General features: G+C 42.8%; 1 protein-coding gene across 1 annotated transcript in view; it reads left to right on the forward strand.

Moving 5' to 3' along the window:
* Positions 1-21457, forward strand: part of adcy8 (adenylate cyclase 8 (brain)) — a 201221-nt gene that overhangs the window by 90239 nt on the left and 89525 nt on the right. The window lies entirely within an intron of this gene.

Here is a 21457-nt window from a genome sequence, read left to right on the forward strand (position 1 = left end):
AAGTAGTTGCAGGGCATTTAGAAAATCATAATACAGTCAAGCAGAGTCAGCATGGTTTTATGAAAAGGAAATCATGTTTGACAAATTTGCTCAAGTTCTTTGAGGATGCAATGAGCAGGGTGGATAAAGGGGAAACAGTAGATGTAGTGTATTTGGATTTCCAGAAGGCATTTGATAAGGTGCCACGAAAAACGTTACTGCACAAGATAAGAGCTCAGGGGGTTGGGGGTAATATATTAGCTTGGATAGAGAATTGGCTATCTAAAAGAAAACAGAGAGTCGGGATAAATGGGCCATTTTCAGGTTGGCAAACTGTAACTAGCAGGGTGCCACAGGGATCAGTGCTGGGGCCTCAACTATTTACAAATTATATTAATGACTTGGATGAAGGGACCGAGTATAATGTAGCCAAATTTGCTGATGATACAAAGATAGGTGGGAAAGCAAGTTGTGAAGAGGACACAAATAACCTGGAAAAGGATATAGATAGGTTAAGTGAGTGGGAAAAAAATTGGCAGATGGAGTATAATGTGGGAAAATGTGAGGTTATCCACGTTGGTAGGAAGAATAAAAAATCAAATTATTATTTAAATGGATAGAGACTACAAAATGCTGCGGCACAGAGGGATCTGGGGTTCCTTGTGCATGAAACAGAGAAAGTTAGCATGCAGGTACAGCAAGTAATTAGGAAGGCAAATGGAATTTTGGCCTTTATTGCAAGGGGGGGTGGAGTATAAAGGTAGTGAAGTCTTGCTACAACTTTATAGGGCGTTGGTGAGACCACACCTGGAGAACTGCGTACAGTTCTGGTCTCCTTATTTAAGTAGGGATATACTTGCATTGGAGACAGTTCAGAGAAGGTTCACTAGATTGATTCCTGAGATGAAGGGTTTGCCTTATGAAGAACAGTTGAGCAGGTTGGGCCTATACTCATTGGAGTTTAGAAGAATGAAAGGTGGTCTTATTGAAACGTATAAGATTCTGACGGGGCTTGACAGGGTAGATGCAGAGAGGATTTTTCCACTCGTGGGGGAATCTAGAACTGGGGGGCATAGATTCAGATAAGAGGTCGCACATTTAAAATGGAGATGACGAGGAATTTCTTCTCAGAGGTTGTGAATCTTTGCAATTTTCTACCCAGAGAGCTGCGGAGGCTGGGTCATTGAGTATCTTTATGGTGGAGACAGACAGATTTTTGAAAGATAGGAGAGTCAAGGGTTATGGGGAGCGGGCAGGAAAGTGCAGTTGCAGCCAAGATCAGATCAGCCATGATCTTATTGAATGGCAGAGCAAGCTCGAGAGGCCAAGTGGCCTACTCCTGCTCCTATTTCTTATGTTCTTATATTATATTCTTATGAAATTTGTAGGTGATGGCATTCCTACTGTTGAAAGAATATGGGGCTAGAACCTGCACTTTTTTGGGCGATATTTCCACGTGGGCGCTAAAAAAGGATTTTCAGAATGCCAGTTTATCGCCCATTCTCAAACCACCTAGTTTCCACTTTTGAAAATGGGCAATTCTTCTCCCTAAGAACTTGACCTCTGGTGCCAAGAAAACACACCGAGCGTTTCAACCTGAGTCCCACAAGATCTAGCCGACTTAGAACCTCTTCCAGGTTCTGCAAGTGTTCGATGGTGTCCCGACCTTTGATCAATATGTTGTCCTGGCAAACCACGGTGCGTGGAACCGACTTTAGCAGACTCTCCATGTTCCTTTGAAAAATAGCCGCGGCCGATCGAATCCCAAACGGGCATCTATTGCAGATGAACAAACCTTTATGCATGTTGATGCAAGTGAGGCCTTTCGAAGATTCCACCAGCTCCTGCGTCATGTCGGCCGAGGTCAGGTCCAACTGGATGAATGTCTTTCCTCCTGACAGGGTCGCAAATAGATCATCTGCCTTGGGTAGCGGGCACTGGTTCTGCAGCGAAAAATGGTTAATCGTTACTTTATAGTCCCCACAAATTCTGACCGTGCCATCGCCCTTGAGGACCGGAACAATCAGACTGGCCCACTCATTGAACTCCACTGGCACGATGATGCCTTCTCATTGCAGCCTGTCCAGCTCGATCTCCACTTTCTCTCGCATCATATATGGCACCGCCCGTGCCTTGTGATGGATGGGTCATGTACCGGGAACCAAGTGGATCTGCACCTTCGCCCCCGAGAAACTTCCGATGCCTGGTTCAAACAACGATGGAAACTTGCTCAGAACCTGGACACATGAGGCATCATCGACGGACGAGAGCACTCAGATGTCATCCCAGTTCCAGCGGATTTTCCCCAGCCAGTTTCTGCCGAACAGTGTGGGGCCATCTCCTGGTACAATCCATAGTGGTAGTTCGTGCACTGCTCCATCATAGGAGACTTTTACTGCTACGCTGCCAATTACAGGGATCAGCTCTTTCGTGTAAGTTCTCAGCTTGGTATGAATGGGGCTAAGATTGGGCCTGTGTGCCTTGTTGCACCACAGCCTGTCGAAAGCCTTTTTGCTCATGATAGACTGACTCGCACCCGTGTCCAGTTCCATGGATACTGGAATTCCGTCCAGTTCGACTTTTAACATGATCAGTGAAGATGTGTACCCCGTACACTTCTGCCTCCTTGGTTCAAGTCTCTAGTTCAGTTTGATCCTCCATGGATCTATCTTCCTCTGCAACGTGATGGTTTGCAGGGTTTGCAGCTCGTCTGCACATTCGCTGGAGGTGTCCCATTGTTCCACAGCCTTTGCACACATAGTGTTGGAAGCGGCATTGATGGGCTCGATGATCACCTCCGCAGCGCCAACAAGTTGTTAACTGCCTTGCATTAACGTTTGATGGCAGACTCTGGGTCATCTGAGGTCGTGCAGCTGCAGGCATGTACGTTCTGCCATATGCATTCCTGCTTAAAAACGATGTTACTTTGTGTACAGTACTTGCCGAAACATGTTTATGCTGCAAAATTTGTTTGGTGTTATCGCTGGTGGACATAAATGCCTGGGCTATCATTATGGTTTTGCTCAGGTTCGGTGTTTCAACAGTCAATAGTTTGCGAAGAATAACCTCATGGCCAATGCCAAGCACAAAAAAATCTCTGAGCATTTGCTTCTGGAATCCATCGAATTCGCAATCTCCTGCAAGGCGCCTTAGTTTGGCAACGTAGCTTGCCACTTCCTGGCCTTCAGACCGTTGACATGTGTAAAATCGATAAATTGCCATCAGTACGCTCTCCTTCGGATTTAGGTGCTCCCGGACCAGCGTACACAATTCTTCATATGATTTGGTTGTTGGTTTCACCGGAGCAAGAAGATTCTTCATGAGGCCATAAATTGTTGCCCTGCAGACGGTGAGGAGGATCGCCCTTCGTTTGGCAGAGTTCTCATTCCCATCCAGCTCGTTGGCCACAAAGTATTGGTTGAGTCGCTCCACGAAAGCCTCCCAATCATCCTCTTCTGAGAATTTCTCCAGGATACCAACAGTTCTCTGCATTTTCGCGTGATGGTTCATTATCTCGTCGCCAGTTGTTATGTTCATAATAAAGTAATGTAACTGAGAACTGTAGACGTGAGTAGTTCCTTTATTCTAACTCCAGAGTGCTGGTACCGCATGAGAGGCCTGCTTATATACAGTGCTCCCAAGGGATGCTGCGATCCCTTGGGACTCCAACAGGTACGCCCTCTGGTGGTGGTATGATACTGGTTACATAGGGTTGTATACATAACACCCCCCACCCTCCTTCATTAGTTTAAAGCTCTGTCTACTGCTCTAGTTATTTGATTCATCAGGACACTGGTTTCAGCCCGATTCAAGTGGAACCCGTCCCAACAGAACAGCTCCTCTTTCCCCAGTATTGGTGCCAGTGCCCCATGAAGCAAAACCACTGCCTCCCACACCACTCTTTAAGCCACGAATTTAACTTTCTAATCTGCTTATCCCTATACTAATTGGTGCGTGGCTCAGGTAACAGTCCAGAGATTAATAACTTTGAGGTTCTGCTTTTTAATTTGGACCCCAACTCCTCAAACTCTTTCAGCAGAACTCATTTAAATTCTACCTACGTCATTGGTTCCTTCATGGACCACGACAACTAGATCCTCCTCTTCCCAATCCAAGTTCTTCTCCAGCTGAGAGGAGATGTCTTTAACCCTGGCACCGGGCAGACAACACAACCTTTGGACCTCCTGGTCGAGGCTGCAGAGAACTTTGTCTATCCCTCTGACTATACTGTCCCCTACCACAACTACATTCCCTTTCACTTCCCCCACTTGAATGGCCTCCTGTACCATGGTGCCACGGTCTGACTGCTCATCCATCCTGCAGGCTTTTCTCTAATCCCCACAGGGAGCAAAAACCTCATACCTGTTGGATAAGGGCAAAGGCCGAGGCTTCTCCAGCACTACACCTGGGGTCCCCTTACCTGACTGTGTTGCAGTCACACCCACCTGTCCCTGACCACTAACCAGGCCTGTACCACTACCTAACCTGATGGGTGCAACTGCCTCCTGGAGCAAAGTGTCCAGGTAGCTCTGCACCTCCCAGATGCATCGCAGTGTCAGCAGCTCGTACTCCAGCTCAACAACTCTGAGCCGAAGTTCCTCGAGTTGCAGACACTTCCTGCAGATGTGGTTGCTCGGGATCACGATGCTGTCCGCCAACTCCCGCATGCCGCAGTTACGACACACCGCCTGCCGTGGCATCGCTAACCTTGGTTAATTTATTAATTAATTAAAGCTTTTATTCAATCGATATTTTAGTTTTATTGTTTAATAATTTTATATGTTCTGTTATTAATTTAATAAGTACTAGCAAGTTACAGTTTCTCAGCACTTAATTTAAACCCCCTTCCTAACTTAGAAAGCAAATAAAAGCTGTAATACTCACCAACCAATCACCTACCTGCTCTCCTGTGATGTCAATCTTTGATTTTGATTTTTCGCCACACACTTTTTAACTGTTCGCTCCTTTCTGGGCTGCGCTATTTTTAAACTGTCCACTTCTCTCCAGCTCCCGCTCTTTTTAAACTCTCTTTCCCTCTCTGAGCCGCGCTCTTTTCTAACTCTAAGAGGAAATAGCAGAGGCTCTGACCATCATTTTTCAATCCTCCCTGGCTGCAGGTGTGGTGCCGGAGGACTGGAGGATTGCTAACATTGTACCTTTGTTTAAAAAGGGAGAAAGGGATAAATTGACTAATTACAGGCCAGTCAGCCTAATCTCGGTGGTGGGAACATTTTTGGAAAACATTTCTGAGGGACAGGATAAGACCTCATTTAGAAAGACACGGATTAATCAAGGACAGTCAACATGGATTTGTTAAGGGAAGGTTGTGTCTATCTAACTTGATTGAATTTATTGAGGAGGTAACAAGGAGGGTCAAAATGAGGGTAGTGGTTTTGATGTACTGTATATGTTTGAACAAAGTTTTTGGTAAGGTCCCACATGGCAGAATGGTCACGAAAGTAAAAGCTCATGGGATCCTGTAATATATATAGCTCCACCTGTGGACTACTGTGTCACTGCAGCCAGTGCTGTGTACAAATAAAGAGGGAACAGGTCACTTGACTAGAGTTCCGGAGTGTTCTGCCATCTTAAGGTTGTGTGTGTGTGTTTGTGAGTTGTACTGAAGATATAACAATGGTGATGAGAATGGGATAATCGGCGAAAAAAAAGCTGCAATTTTTGTTGGTGGAGGATTCAGCCAACCGACAGAGAGATTTTGAGAGCTTATCTGTTTTGATTAACAGCTACAAATAAAAGTAAATTACAAGCACACTTGTCTGAACTGCCAGAGTCCAGATCACCGCACCTATGGGAATAATAGGGCGCTTGGGGGAGTTTCAATGTGACCGTGAAAGCTTCGGAGCATATGTGGAGCAGCTAGAAATGTTTTTCACCACAAATAATAATATCATCAAAGTCCCTAATGGTGAAAACCATAACCGGGTGGTGTTGGAAAGGTAACGGGTGATTTTCTTAACTGAAACAGGGCCCGAGATGTCTGAAACTCTGAAAAATTTGCTTGTGCCTGTCAAGCCAAAGGACCCAACTCTCAAGTAGGCAGCACTACAGTAGTGAGCTCCTGGAATTTGCTGAAAGTTATCGTTTCGGAAAACGAGATCAGTTAACCGAAGAAAATATCAGTGCGTACATTATAGTGTTAAAAAAGCTATCTATTATGTGTAATTTTGGAAACTTTCAAGACCGACCATTGCGTGACTGTTTTGCATCATTTTTCATCCCACAAACAATCAGAAGAAAGTAATTGACAACTCCTAAGTTGACTTTTGATTTAGCTTGTCAGACAGCTATGTCAATTAACATGGCCGACCAATATTCCCGAGAATTTCATACTATTTTCAGTCATCAGACAACCGAGGTGAATCGCTTGCAGGTTAAAAGTAAAAGGCAGTTGGGACCCAAGGTCTCAGAAACTGGCAATAGTAACAGAGCATTGAAATCCTGCTATCAGTGCCTGGGACAACACATTGCTCAAAGTTGTCCATATGTGAAGGTAGAGTGTTTCATCTGCAGAAAAACTGGGTATCTTGCAAATGCATGCCGACTGAAGGGTAAACCAGCTTTCAAAGCTATAAGTAGAAATCCTCAGAGACTACATAGCATGGAAGAAATACAACAGGACGAGGAGGTCTTAAAGCTACACATCATCAGGAGCACGAGGTTAACTAACAGCAATTCGAAAAGTATCATAATCCACATAGATGTTGCAGGAACCAAGATACCCATGGAAATCGACACTGGTGCATCCGTGACTATAGTACCGGAGTCGCTATACCTCGACAAATTGCATGATTTCCCATTGGAGAAATCCAAGATAGAGCTGCGAGGCTACTCGGGATAGAACATTCCTGTGGTAGGTCGTATCACTGTACTGGTGAAATACAAAGATCAATTTCAGAGCTTGCCTCTATGAGTAGTGGCAGGAGACAAGCCTGCCTTACTAGAAAGAAATTGATTGGGATCACTGAAGCTGGATTGTAGTGAGATTTTATGTGTTGAAACGAGATTTGCATCAAAGGAGGATGTCATCAAGAATTATCCGACGGTGTTCTGCAAAACAGGCAGTCCGATCCAAGGCTTCAAGGTGAGTGTCAGGGTACTGAAGAATTTTAGATCGGTTTACTACAAGCCACATTCTGTATCTTATGCACTCAAGGAGAAAGTTGAGCAAAAACTCAAATGACTAGAGACAGAGAACATTAATTCTAAAATAGATCTATGTAATTGGGCTATACCCATTGTTGTTGTACCTAAGTTCAATGGTAAGGTAAGATTGTGTGGTGATTATAAAGTAACCGTAAACCAGGTTCTAGAGGGTAATCTCCTCAATACATTGCCAAATGTAGAAGATTTGTTCACAACACTGACAGGTGGTCAGATCTTCTCAAAGTTGGATCTTATGAATGCCGACTTACAGCTTTAAACCAGATGAGGAGTCCAAATCATGCTTGACTATAAATACTCATCTAGGCCTCTATCACTTTAATAGGCTACCATTTGGAGTGTCTTCCGCCCCTGCCATATTCCAAGGGGTGATGAACCAGATTTTGCAAGGTATTGAAGGGGTAGTATGTTATTTGGATGACATACTTTCAGCACCAAATAGGCAAATTCATAACCATATGTTGAATGAAGTCCTCAAACGGTTAGAGATGCACAGAATACGAGTGTCTGCTCGCAAGTGTGAGTTATTTCAAAACTCCATGGAGTACTTAGGGTACAGAGTAGACAAAGATGGTTTACATCCAACCAAGGAAAAGCTGGATGCAATCAGGAATGCACCCACTCCCAAGAATGTCACTGAACTTCGATCATTTTTAGGTCTTTTGAAATATTGTGGGAAGTTCCTACCAAATTTGGCTACAGTATTACATCCACTGAATGAACTATTGAAAAAACAGGTCCATTGGAAGTGGTCAGCATTCAAGGAGTGTAAAAGCAAATTGGTATAGAGCACCATGTTAGTGACTATGACGTATCAAAGGAAATCAAGCTAGCATGTGATGCCTCTCCATATGGAGTTGGCACAGTGATCTCTCATGTACTACATAGTGGGAAGGAGAGGCCAATTGCTTTTGCTTCACGCGTTCTCAGTGCCAGTGAGTATAGTTATGTGCCAATTGAAAGGGTAGCTTTGGCATTAATTTTTGGGGTCAAGAAGTTCCTTAAATACTTGTATGGTCGTAATTTTACCATCATATTACGGACCATAAGCCCCTGACAGCAATCCTCCATCCAAAGTCCCCAGTTCCAACATTAGCTGCAGCCCGAATGCAGAGATGGGCTTTGATTTTGTCAGCAGATATATATGATATTGAATACAGACGATCAGTTGATCACAGTAATGCTGATGCAATGTCTAGATTGCCTTCCCCATCACAAGTTACACCCAATAGGGAAGAAGTGTTCTATTTTTCATACATTGATGAACTGCCAGTCACAGCTGAAGAGATTGGTAGAGCAACCAAACGTGACCCAGTTATGACAAAGGTGTATGACTATATTGCAAATTGCTGGCCAAACCAGGTAACAGACAAAGATATTCAGCCATTCTTCATTCGTAAAAATGAATTATCAGTTGCTAAAGATTGTATCATGTCGGGTGCAAGAGTGGTTATATCAAATAAATTCAGGTCCAAATTATTAGGAGAGCTCCATGACCAGCACCTGGGAATGTGCTTGACCAAGCATTTTGTACGCAGTTACTTATGGTGGCGAGGTCTAGGTAAAGATATAGGGCTAGAACCTCCACTTTTGTGGTTATCGCAATAGGCGATATTTCCGGCGTGGGCAGTAAAAAAGGGTTTTCAGATCGCCGGATTCTCGCCCATTTTCAAACCACCTAGTCTCCACTTTTGAAAATGGGCGTTACCATGAATGATATCTCATGGGCGGTAGCGTTACATTTTTTTGACTTCCTGCCGTAAAGTGTGGCCGTCCTTAGCAACGGCATGGCAACGCTTGATTCCCGCAATTTTGGAGGTCAAGGGTCATCATGACATGTGCAGAAGAGGAGGCAGAGAGAGAGGGAGCTCAGAGGGACTGAAGGCGTGTCTGGGTGTGGTGTGGCTGCTTTGGGAGGAAGGAGGGAGACTTTAGAGCTTTACAGCAAGTCGGCAAACAAAAAGTAGCTGTTAACAGCCACATATTTGATCGAATTTGGCCTATAATGGAGAGAGAGGAGGAGGCATCACAGCACGCTGTGGAGACTGACGCTGGAGAGAGCAGTGAGGTGGGAGAGGAGCACATTGGAGGGCGCAAAAGAGCCAGGAGGTTCAAGGATGAGGCAAATGCCTCCCTCCTGCAGGAGGTAATTCTGGGGTGATTTGACACAGGGAGGGCGTGGGAAGCCCAGCCCAAAGGCACACCAGAAGAATGGGCCGAGATAGCAGAGGTGGTCTCGTCGGCGACCAACGAGGTGCGTGAAGGCAACCAATGCCGCAAACGATGGAACGATCTTGTGGGATCCGCAAGAGTAAGTATTACATTGATTTACATGTACTTATGTATTTATATAATGTGGTTTGTAACAGCCATGAGTAACTATCATCAGATGTGAGGTTTTTCACTTTTACAGGGAATGTTTTACTCAAAGCCTGCAGTCACGGTGCACGTATTTAGGTAAAGAATGATAATTATCATAATAATCATGATTACATCTGTCAGTTATGTGTTATGTCTGTGTCTGTGACAGTACCAAGCAATGATATCACGCAATGATCTCATGCCATGTCGTCCTGTCACCTTTTACAGAAGAAGCTATCGACGATGAGGTCCGTGCAGAGGCGAACGGGTGGGGGGGCCACCAGTCCTCAACGACATCACAGAGATGGAGGAGAGAGTGCTAGCACTCGTGGGGAAGCACCTTCGGACAGCCACGGACGCATCTGCAGACTCTGAAGTGATGCCACTTGAGTAAAGCTTACACCATTGCGTGATGTAAAGTCAATAGATGCCACACCCACTCATATATGATAGATGATTTCTAAAATTGTCATTATAAATAATGATGGCCTAATGAAAATCATTGGAATGCAAATGTGTTGATGGTCATGAAATGTGATGTCTGTGATGATTTTGATAGTGGTGATGCTTTTATCGTGCATCTGCTATGTGTAACGCTGGACTCACCTTGTCACCCAAGCACCGCCTTCTCCTCTAATAATTTGCAGCTCAGCCAGCAGCACGTCCCAAGGCAAGACCACCAGAGGCCAGAAGGTGGGGGCGTGGGGCAGGAGTCAGCGAATGATCCTACTACATCTGGTGCTGAGGAGGTCCGATTCTCACCCATCAATCCGCTGGGTCTGTTCTCCACGGATGAGAGCGCGGACTTCGAGGAACCTGCATCACCACGCTCCAGAAGCCATTCCACCCCAAGGCAATCTAGTGGCCCTCCGGTTATTCCCGCCTCCACTCTGGAGGTACCGGGCCCAAGCACCTCACCACAGGGCACCCCATTTGCCCCCAGGACGGCGCTGACCTCGCAGAGGTCCCGTGGATGCGGCAGGTCTGTTCCACGAGCGCCACATGACAGGACGACTGCAGACATTGGTGACCAGCTTATCGAAGCATTCGGGGGATATCCCAACAGCTGGCCATCATCTCCGGCACCATGACCAAGTACATTCTGCGATGGCGGAGTTCCTGGATGCGATAGCCAGGAACACTGCTGCTACAGGCCTCCCAGTGGTCCCCGAGCGCGGCACTCCACCCCTAGGTTCCGCAACACCACTGCGAACGACAGATGAGAGCAAGGACCAAGATCCTGCTTCTGCATCAGAGAATGTTGCCCCCTCGGCACCCCCCGCTCCCATCCTGTCCAATGAACGCATCTGCCTTCATCCCCCCCAATGAGGCACTGCCTGAGGAGCTTCTCGGCCAGGCGCCATGGAGGGAAGAGAGGAAGGGGTAGAGGTGGGGAGAAGAAGGGGAGGGGGGAAGGAAAGTGAGGTGCATGTCCGCAGGTGATGGCTGTGTTATATCTCCATCTGGGTGTATGCAATTTGTTGCAATGTATGGGGGCTGGGGACCATGCTCCTGCTTTGCCTTTGTATTCTGTGTTGCTGGACATGTTGAACATGTGATTTATGTCAATGGTGGAAAAAGTGGGGTGTGGGCGGGGGCTGGATGTTATTGCCTGTGATGCTTATGATTTCAGACCAATGTTCTTATAAAATTTTTGTTATTGGACATAACCTTGTTGCACATTGTCTCAGATAGCTGCATCATTACACACTGGTGCTTCTTTAACATGAAAGGGTTAAATACAACTTAACATCAATCAACATAAACTTTAACTAGCACCAAGCTGATGGGCACCATTGATGTCTGAGCTGCACACACACAGCAATGTGTCAGCATTGTCACTCACATCAACGCTCTTTCAGGCAAATCATTCAGTTATCAGCTCCTCACGTAAGAGTGGGATTTTAAAAATGCCAGCCACACCGCTGGCGTTCGTTCAGAAAAGTTCCACTTTTTGGGGCGTTTTTTTTGGACAAGTGATATTGTGGGCGATATGTGTGTGAGGCGGTGAAAGTGATGCTAGGCGATCTGCTGGCTGTTGGTTTTGGTAAATATGCTCTTCACGACAAAAAAAAGTGGATGGGCGTTAATATTGAATCTCGGCGTTAATTCTCTGCGGAAATTAACGCTGGGCGATATTATGGGCGTTGATTTAGCCCATTCTGATGATTCTGCCCAAAAGATTTTTTCCCAGCGTTAAGCACATAGGGAAAGTAGCGCTCGGCACTACGTTTCCTAAAAATGGGCATCAGTTTCCATTTTGTGGCTAAATGGGCGATATCTGGGCGTCATAAGTCATTTCAGCGGTAAAATGGGTGTTAAGTGGGCGTTAAGCATGCAAAAAAATTGCAGGTTCTAGCCCATAGAGTGGTCAATAATGTAAAAGTTGACAGACAGGTTGAGAAGGATTAGAAGAAATAGAGAGCCACAGACTGCAAAAGCTTCTATAGATACGTGAAGAGAAAAAGATTAGTGAAGACAAATGTAGGTTCCCTTGCAGTCAGAATCAGGTGAATTTATAATGGGGAACAATGCAATGGCAGACCAATTGACCAAATACTTTGGTTCTGTCTTCACTAAGGAAGACACAAATAGCTTTCTGGAAATACTAGGGAACCAAGAGTCTAGCGAGAAGGAGGAACTGAAGGAAATCCTTATTAGTGAGGAAATTGTGCTAGGGAAATTGATGGGATTGAAGGTTGATAAATCCCCAGGGCCTGATAGTCTGTATCCCAGAGTACTTAAGGAAGTGGCCCTAGAAATAGTGGATGCATTGGTGGTCATTTTCCAACAGTTTATCGACTCTGGATCAGTTCCTATGGATTGGAGGGTAGCTAATGTAACACCACTTTTTAAAAAAGGAGGGAGAGAGAAAACAGGGAATTATAGACCGATTAGCCTGACATCAGTAGTGGGGAAAATGTTGGAATCAATAATTAATGATGTAATAGCAGCGCATTTGGAAAGCAGTGACAGGATTGGTCCAAGTCAGCATAGATTTATGAAAAGGAAATCATGCTTGACAAATCTTCTAGAATTTTTTGAGGATGTAACTAGTAGAGTGGACAAGGGAGAACCAGTGGATGTGGTGTGTTAGATATATTCAAAAGGGAGTTAGATGTGGCCCTTACAGCTAAAGGGATCAAGGGGTATGGAGAGAAAGCAGGAATGGGGTACTGAAGTTACATGATCACCCATGATCATATTGAATGGTGGGCTGAATGGCCTACTCCTGTATCTATTTTCTATGTTTCTATGTTTCTATGTCTATGATACCTTTGTAATCTAGGATCAATTCCTTTAAATGTCCTCAAACAAGTCACCTCTTTTTCCTTTCATCTCTTTTTCTGTCAGTTCTGTTCCTCCCCCTCTCTGAAAGGGGTTAGCTCCTTGCTCAGCTCGGGTTCCATCTTCTCTTGGCACTACTTGCCGTCCTGTACCCACACAAGTGGCTATTCTTCATGGCTATCCTAGATAATAACACCATGAATTTCCACAGGATCTGTGGTGAGTCTTGACATAAGTTCATCAGGGGTTCAACATGGCGTCATGGAAATTGGATCTGAAGTACTCTAGTTCTCAGACCCGGCTGTGAGTTTCTTTCGAGGCCTACCTGGGGCAGAGCAATCATCAACCCCAAACATGGCCCATGATGTCAGAGGAGGCAAGGCAGGGGAAGGAATTAATGCCATTTTATAACTAAGGTACTCATTCCATTTTATAATTAAATGACTTACTAAATGTAATAATTTATTGAAGTAATTATTTCATTAATATAAATCACTTAATTTCATAATTAAATTAATGTCTACATTTAATAATTAAATTACTTATTACATTTAATTTAATAATCATCATAAGCGGTCCCTCGAACGAGGATGACTTGCTTCCACAAGAGTTCACAGATGTTTCAATGAAGGACCCGATGTTCCAGTCCTGAACTCCAATTGAGAGGGTGGAAGATGCCTGTGCGTGGATTTTTTTAATGTGTGGTGACCGTTGCACATCAGCCACCACACAGGCTCGACAGAGCTAGGCCTTTATCCAGGGTTAACCAGGACGACTGGAGACCTGATTTAGTAATAGATAAGAAATAACTCCCCATATTTAAATATCCATTTATTAAATACATTATAAATTCAGGGGCTAGAAATTCACCACTGTAACAATTGATTTATGGAGCTTTTTTTTTGGCGCTAAATAAATTTAAGGCCATTTTGTTAGTTTCGCTAGTGGTGTAACGGCATCCTTAAAAAATAAGGGCCGATTTTTTTTAAGAAGCGTTTTTATGATGTCACTCGGGGTCAAACCCAATGATAATGCCGTTTTTGCGAGTTTCCCCAATAAGGATATTTTTAAGGACAGTGCTAAATACCGATTTGAAAAAGCTTGGTCGAGACTGATCGAAATCAGCAATAACGGCGCCATCTTGGGAAATGGAACTAAAAGTTAAAGCTTTTGGAGGGAACAAAACCTATGTTTTATTAAAAAACTACTTAAAAATGTTTACAGCATTTCCTCCAAACGTATATCCAGCAGTCGGTTAATCGTGACAGTGTCAAAGGCCTTTGTAAGGTCAAAGAAGGCCATGTATAAGAGCTGGCACTGCTCCCTGCATTTTTCCTGTAACTGTCGCGCTGCAGAAATCATGTCCATTGTGCCCCGTAGGGGACGAAATCCGCACTGTGACTCCGAGAGGAGCTCCTCGGCCATGGGAAGAAGATGGTTGAGGAGGACTCTAGCGACGACTTTCCCAGTGGCTGACAGCAGGGAGATTCCTCTGTGTTGCCGCAGTCGGACTTGTCCCCTTTTTTAAACACGGTCACGATCACTGCATCTCTGAGCTCTCCCGGCATGCTCTCCTCCCTCAAGATGAGAGAGATGAGGTCATGTATTCGCACCAGCTGTGCCTCTCCACCATACTTCAATGCCTCAGCAGGGATTCCGTCCGCACCCGTAACCTTGTTGTTTTTAAGCTATCTGTCCTATGGCTTTTTCTACCTTGTGCAATGTTGGTGTCTCACTGAGGCCCTGGACACCGTGGACCACTTCCCATACCTCGGGAGCCTTCTATCAACAAGAGTAGGCATCGACGACGAGATCCAACACCGCCTCCAGTGCGCCAGTGCAGCCTTCGGCCACCTGAGGAAAAGAGTGTTTGAAGACCAGGCCCTCAAAACTGCACCAAGCTCACGGTCTACAGGGCTGTGGTAATACCTGCCCTCCTGTATGGCTCAGAGATATAGACCACGTACAGCAGACACCTCAAGTTGCTGGAGAAATATCACCAACGATGTCTCCGCAAGATCCTACAAATCCCCTGGGAGGACAGGCGCACCAACATCAGCGTCCTCGTCCAGGCCAACATCCCCAGCATTGAAGCACTGACCACACTTGATCAGCTCCGCTGGGCAGGCCACATAGTTTGCATGCCAGACACAAGACTCCCAAAGTAAGCGCTCTACTTGGAACTCCTTCACGGCAAATGAGCCAAAGGTGGGCAGCGGAAACGCTATAAGGACACCCTCAAAGCCTCCCTGATAAGGTGCGACATCCCCACTGATACCTGGGAGTCCCTGGCCGAAGACTGCCCTAAATGGAGGAAGTGCATCCGAAAGGGCGCTGAGCACCTTGAGTCTCAATGCCAAGAGCATGAAGAAATCAAGCGCAGGCAGCGGAAGGGACGTGTGGCAAATGAGTCCCACCCACTCCTTCCCTCAACGACTATCTGTCCCACCTGTGAAAGAGTCTGTGGCTCTTGTATTGAACTGTTCAGCCACCAAAGAACTCACTTCAGGAGTGGAAGCAAGTCTTCCTCGATTCTGAGGGACTGCCTAAAATGATGATGATGATGATGACGATGAATCGTATCCTGTATCCGATTATTAATTGATCCGTTGGTCAACCATTATAACTGCATTATAAATTAATTCAAAAGGTATAACCAATACACAAAGGTCATTTAGAAATAGTAAAACACAATTGAAATTTCCGAGACGGGATGTGAACAGTTTGGTGGTGACCGAAATCTCTGCCATCCATAATCGGGTCAGTGGGAATCCTTCCAACTCAGGGTTTTGTGAACAAATCCCTCCTGTTTAATTCAGGTTACTATAGCTGATATTAGTTTGAGGAGCTGGGGCAAAATGCAAACAGAAAATGTAATTCAAGGATATGCTAAGATTGCCGAGAGCCCCATCTTTTTGTGAAGAAACTCGCCGATTTGCAATTGTGTCTCGCGTTTCATTGAATAACGATACCCTGGAAACCTAAATGCACCGAGTGTTGGGCATGTGCAGAACAAGCGTTATTTTTAAGGTGAAAAAATTTAGCTCCGTCCTTAAAAACAGAGATATTTTAAGGCTACGGCAAAATGTAAAAATATTTTGGCGAAACTTAGGCCTTATTATTTGGCGTTATTTCAGCCTAAAAAAACATCCGTTAATCGGAAATAATGCCAAAAAATTGAGCTATTTTTCAATGTGGAAAGTCTGGCCCATTATGAGTTCTTAACTACAATAATATTGGAATTTGTGTTTGCTTGAATTAATTTATATCAGATCTGTTATTACAAAACCTGTCCATTTTGCGTATGAGCAATTCCATGGATGATAAACTAGCCAGATTTTGAAAGTAACACAGGACAATGACAGGAAGAGCAAGAAATCAGACAAATGAATGATAGGAATAGGAAATATAAAGCACTGTAACAATTAGAAATGGTTAAGAATATTCCACTGACCCCGCCACCTTTGCTGTTCAGGTATTATTCTACATGGTACAAACTCCCCAGCACTATCCAATCCTCATTCAGGATCTTTTCAGTTCTTCTCTTCCCCCATAGCAATTTTCTGTTTGACATCTGTACCCCAAAGCACTTTATCACCTGGCTTCTCCCTGCTAAGCTCTTTTGTTGCCCAAAACCTTCCCCAGAGGTAGTTTTCCACCAGGCGCACCACCCCCCCCCCCTCAGCTCAGACAGTTTGCCGCTAAATCCCCATCTACATTCCTGTCCCTGACCTACATTTCTTTTCCCCCCTTCTCTTCTCGTCCACCCCACTCTCATTTCATCTCCTCCCCCTCTCCAGCCACTCCTTCCCCATTTTCCTTTTTTCTCCTCTGCTTCTCTTTCCCTATTTCACTTTCCCTCTCCGTCCTTCCTCTTTGTCTCCCTCCCGCCTCCCTTTTCTCCATGTCACCCTGCCCTCCTCACACCCTCTCACCCTCACCTTCTTCCCTCCTTTCTCTCGATTCTCCTCCCCTTCTCTTTCCTCCTCCTCCACTTCCTTCCCTACTTCCCTTCCACCTCTTACCATCTCCTACCCCTCCTTTTTCATCTCTTCTGCCCCTCCCTTCCTCTCTTCTTCCGCCTCCATCCCTCCCCTCTTCCTGCTCCCTATCCTGCTTCTGTCTGATTCAAAAATGAAAGTGCTACCCACTGTGCCAAGTTAACACTTTGAATTTGGACAGAAAAAGTTGGAAGCATGTTCATTTTTCAGATTTGTCTTTTCTGTCTGATCCAAAACAGCGCATTATTTCTGCAGCAAACATTAAATTCTGCAGCAAGCTTCAGCATTGTAGAATCTCAGGGACCCAGGTGGTGGTGGGATAAAAGGTTTTAGCAATTACTGATAGTGCCCTGTCTTATCTGCCAGATCGTTTCACAGAAATGTCTTTCAGTGACAGTTGGTTGTGCAAACCAGGAAAGAGGGGTAAAAAATGATTTAACCCTTTTGCTGAAAATTGCAATTGGTGGTTGTTTTGTTATTACACTGAGCTTCATTCCTTTATCTGCATGTAATCAAGTCGATTATACTGTCAGTATGCCATAAGCTGGTCAAAAGAGAATTGTCTTCGATACGTGGAATCAAAGGATAAGAGCCTTTTATTGTTCTATCCTGGGATACTCTTTCTGAAGGCTATTCTAATAATGATTTGATTATTGGACCCAGGGTAAATTCATTAAAATTAACATTAATTTCCCATTTGTAATCTGAAAATATCAAGATATGATAAAATAAGAACAAAAGCTGAAAATGTTAGACATCTGAAATAAAAATAGAAAATACTGTAAATACACAGATCAGTAAAGAGAGAAAAAAACTGGTTTTGACATTTTGGAAGGATACCCATAATCATATATAATATAACCTTGCTGTAGGGCTGTCTTTACAGATGACCAAAGAAGTGTGTTACAGAATGATGAAATAAGTACAGTGCTAACTAGTTTTAGTACTGTGGGAGAAATAGTCATTATGTGTGATATCAAAATTTGCATTAAAGAGCGATGTTATGTGGTCTTCTTCTGAGGGGGAAGAACAATTTTCTAATAATGGCTGCTTCATGTGAGAATAAGGGAGGAAAGAAAGAGAAAATTGATGAGGGATTAGAACCTCTTACCATATTGCTCATGGTGGCTTGATCAAAAAGCAATGACAATAGTGCTTGTGGAGATACAAGTATCTGCATGCTGGGCTCTGTCAATGAGCCTAGATAGTGTGGGTGTGACTGTCTAGCACTGAAGGGATAGGGCTCAATAAGCAAGCTCCTGCATTTATAATATGTAACCATGCATGCAACATTTTCAGTAGATATAATTGGTCAATAATCATTTAATGATCATGTGTTATTACATAACAATGAGTGAAACATCTGCATTGTTTCTAAAATCGGCATGCCTTTGAGTTAATTATTGCTATTTGATAGTACCTGATGTTCAACTCTGCAATCAGTTATTACAACAGTTAGAATAGCCATCTAGTGATGCATGTTTAAAGGTTTGTCTTCAAGGAACAACATTATATATTACAAAAGCAAAATACTGTGGATGCCGGAATCTGAAATAAAAACAGAAAATGCTGGAAATCTCAGCGGGTCGGGCAGCATCTGTGGAGAGTAAAACAAATATATAACATATATTAGTTATAACTGACATAATTGTATCCTCTCCAAATTTTAAGTTCAGAGTTATTATTAGGCATTATATTTCTTTTCAAAAAGTTTTTTAAGTAAGCAACTGCATTATCTCATTTTGTTGCCGTTTGTGGTTTACGAGTATCACTATATAAAACTCTTATTTGATTACTTAGACAATTGTGCTCATACCTTTTTTGAAAAAAATGGAACTTAAACTCCTGGGTGAAGTAGTTCTCTCCTTTATAATTGCTGTGAATATTTCTCAGCTATTTAGTACACCTCCGGTCACAGTTCTCCATACTAACATGAACTTATTATTCTAGTTCTTTCTGTTTATTAAAAATAAACCTTTTAAAATAGTTAAAACACAGGCTGCCAGATCATATTTTCCTTTCATCTTACAGACTTGGGTTTGACTTTCTTGAAATATAATGACAGCACGGTAAATCACCCTTGACTTATGAACCCTGAATTGCCCGCTATTGGCATTTTATAACACTTCTATCTCCTGTGGAATCCCTGCCCCATGGATTTATTCTTATTTAAGTAATTAAAGTGATGTCGTTCTAACTTTACACAGGAACTGTTGTGTCACTTAACCATAGTCCGTAGCAGGAAAACAAAATCCTAGAAATGCAGGTAACCTAAATAAGTGGTCACACAATGCATCTATCAGAAGGATAAGAGCCAGCTGAGAAACATTCACAATAATCAAATGGGGAGCAACGCGAGTAAGTTAATAAAAGGAATGACTTCACTACTGGAGCTTTGTTCCACTTTGGTAAGTTTTCTGTTGCTTTAATTATCTTTTTAATATGTGCTCCCCAATGCAGTGCTCGGGAATTAAACATCATATTGCACGGTCTGCTATGTCATAGGCTAAATGGCTACTTAGCTTCCTCCTTCCCTCTAATAATATGCCTCAATCCCAACTTCAATAAGTCGTTTGCTTCAGCAGTGTCACATTTCCATTCTCATACTCTTTCTGTTTTTATAGCTTCTGAATAATATTGCTAGATCAGTGTAAATCAATTCCAGATTTAAAACCATTTCTATGCTGTGGGTTTTTATCCACTGAGGCCTCAATTTAGACTAATTTCCTGATTGCCCACAGCAGTCAGAGGGACCATACTGTCGATAACCTCCATCAAACTGGAATCAAACACAAGGCCTAGAGATGAAATTATTATGTTCTGATCTGTCAACCTCTAGAGATGACCACAACATTTGTATATACTATAGATCATGGTAGTCCATCTTTCCCAGGTGCTGTAGATCATTTAAACAACAAATCAATTGTACAAACCTACGAAAAGGGATATTGCAGCTTCAACCTTTAGAGTACGTTTCATAAATAACGGTTTGAAAACATGACTGAGTTTGTAAAGTGCACGTTTGCTAAGCATTGTAACATGCTTAAAGGTCATTTGACAAGGTTTTCCACTTAGTAATCTAAACTGTTGGTGAGTGTATGTCTGTTTTTATCCTCTTAATCATGAATTAAGCAAAATTATATCTAAAATAAGAAAAATTGTCAATACCTTTAGTTATATTTGCTTTCCATGTTACTTCATTGAGGTCATGGCTGATGGCTTTAGATTACCAAAGTATTAACTCCTTGCTGGGAAAATATGGAATATTAACCATTTAGCCTTATTGATATGAATAAATTAAAACCACTGTTCTGGACCAGTCAAAAAGTAGGCTTCACATTAACTTAAAAATTAAGAGTAATGAATTAAAATATTTAAATTTTATATTAATATATCATCACAAAGCACGGGATTCTCCTGGAGTGGGAAGAGAAGTATGCCTAATATTGCCTGGTTCATTTTAAGGATGGTGGGCCAGGAAAGGAAGGGAAACTGACCATGAAGCATTCATTTCCCTTTTCTAATCTGGAAATATGAAGGCACTTTCTGGCTGTTTGCTTTTTTTTTGCAAATGATGATGGGAAAAATAAAATAAATCAAATCAGTGGAAAAAAAAATCGAAGGCAACGTTAAACGGTCTGCCGATTGGCTATTGACTGTTTTGTGCTTTCACCGAAGACCAATTTCAGCTGCTATAAATATATAGAACAACACGGATTTCAAACAGATAATATTAAAATATTCTATAGTGTGTTTCAATCACTGCCTTCTTGAGGTAGTAAGCTATATAAAATAAGTTTCATCAGTCTGATTGATATATATGCGATTTGCATCAAAATAAATTATAATTTTTTTAAACATATAAAAAGGATTTTCTCCTTTTTATCTTATTTTTACTTATACAAAGATAGGACTATATAATCACCCCACCCCCTTTAGTACTTGATCTTTTAACCTTGAATCCTTTTAAGTTATGATAGAGTATTTTCGATTTCAAAATTACATTAATTGTTCCACCATTAAAGTTCAGCAAAAATGATTTTTGTTAATAAATATTGGGAAATAAAATTAGAGAAATATATAGGTTATTAAAATTAGTACACAGTATTAACAAACACTTAAAGTGATAGTATAACATTTCTATGTCCACCATTTTATTAATCCATTAATTTACATGGTTAATGTCTCTATTAACAGCAGGCAGAGGAACATCTTGCTTCTACTCCCTTCTCGGGGAAACATTTGCCTGCTAATAATTCCAAATATTATTTCTAGGCTCATACTTATCTTGGAGAGGGAAGGAGAAAACCTAAAAAATTGCAGGATTTTCTAATTTAAAGTTTTACATCAAAAGCTTACCGCAGCTCTGAAATATTAAAATTTCATGATGGCAGCTTTGACTCATTGTATGGTGCTTCTGTGGTTTGGTGGATAAATTGCAGACATGCTATGAGAGGTATTAGTCCAAAATATTGAGGATGCAGTACCTGTAGAACAAGGAACTGAGAGTAAAAGAAATTTTAAAAATATATAAATTTATCTTCTTGATTCAGTAACACATAATCCCCACCTTGTCACATGTCCTTTAACTATTCACTCTAATGCAATTGAACAGAGGTCTAGCGGGGTTTATTCTGTTTGCATGT

Source organism: Pristiophorus japonicus, chromosome 1, assembly GCF_044704955.1.
Source record: "Pristiophorus japonicus isolate sPriJap1 chromosome 1, sPriJap1.hap1, whole genome shotgun sequence".
NCBI lineage: Eukaryota > Metazoa > Chordata > Chondrichthyes > Pristiophoridae > Pristiophorus > Pristiophorus japonicus.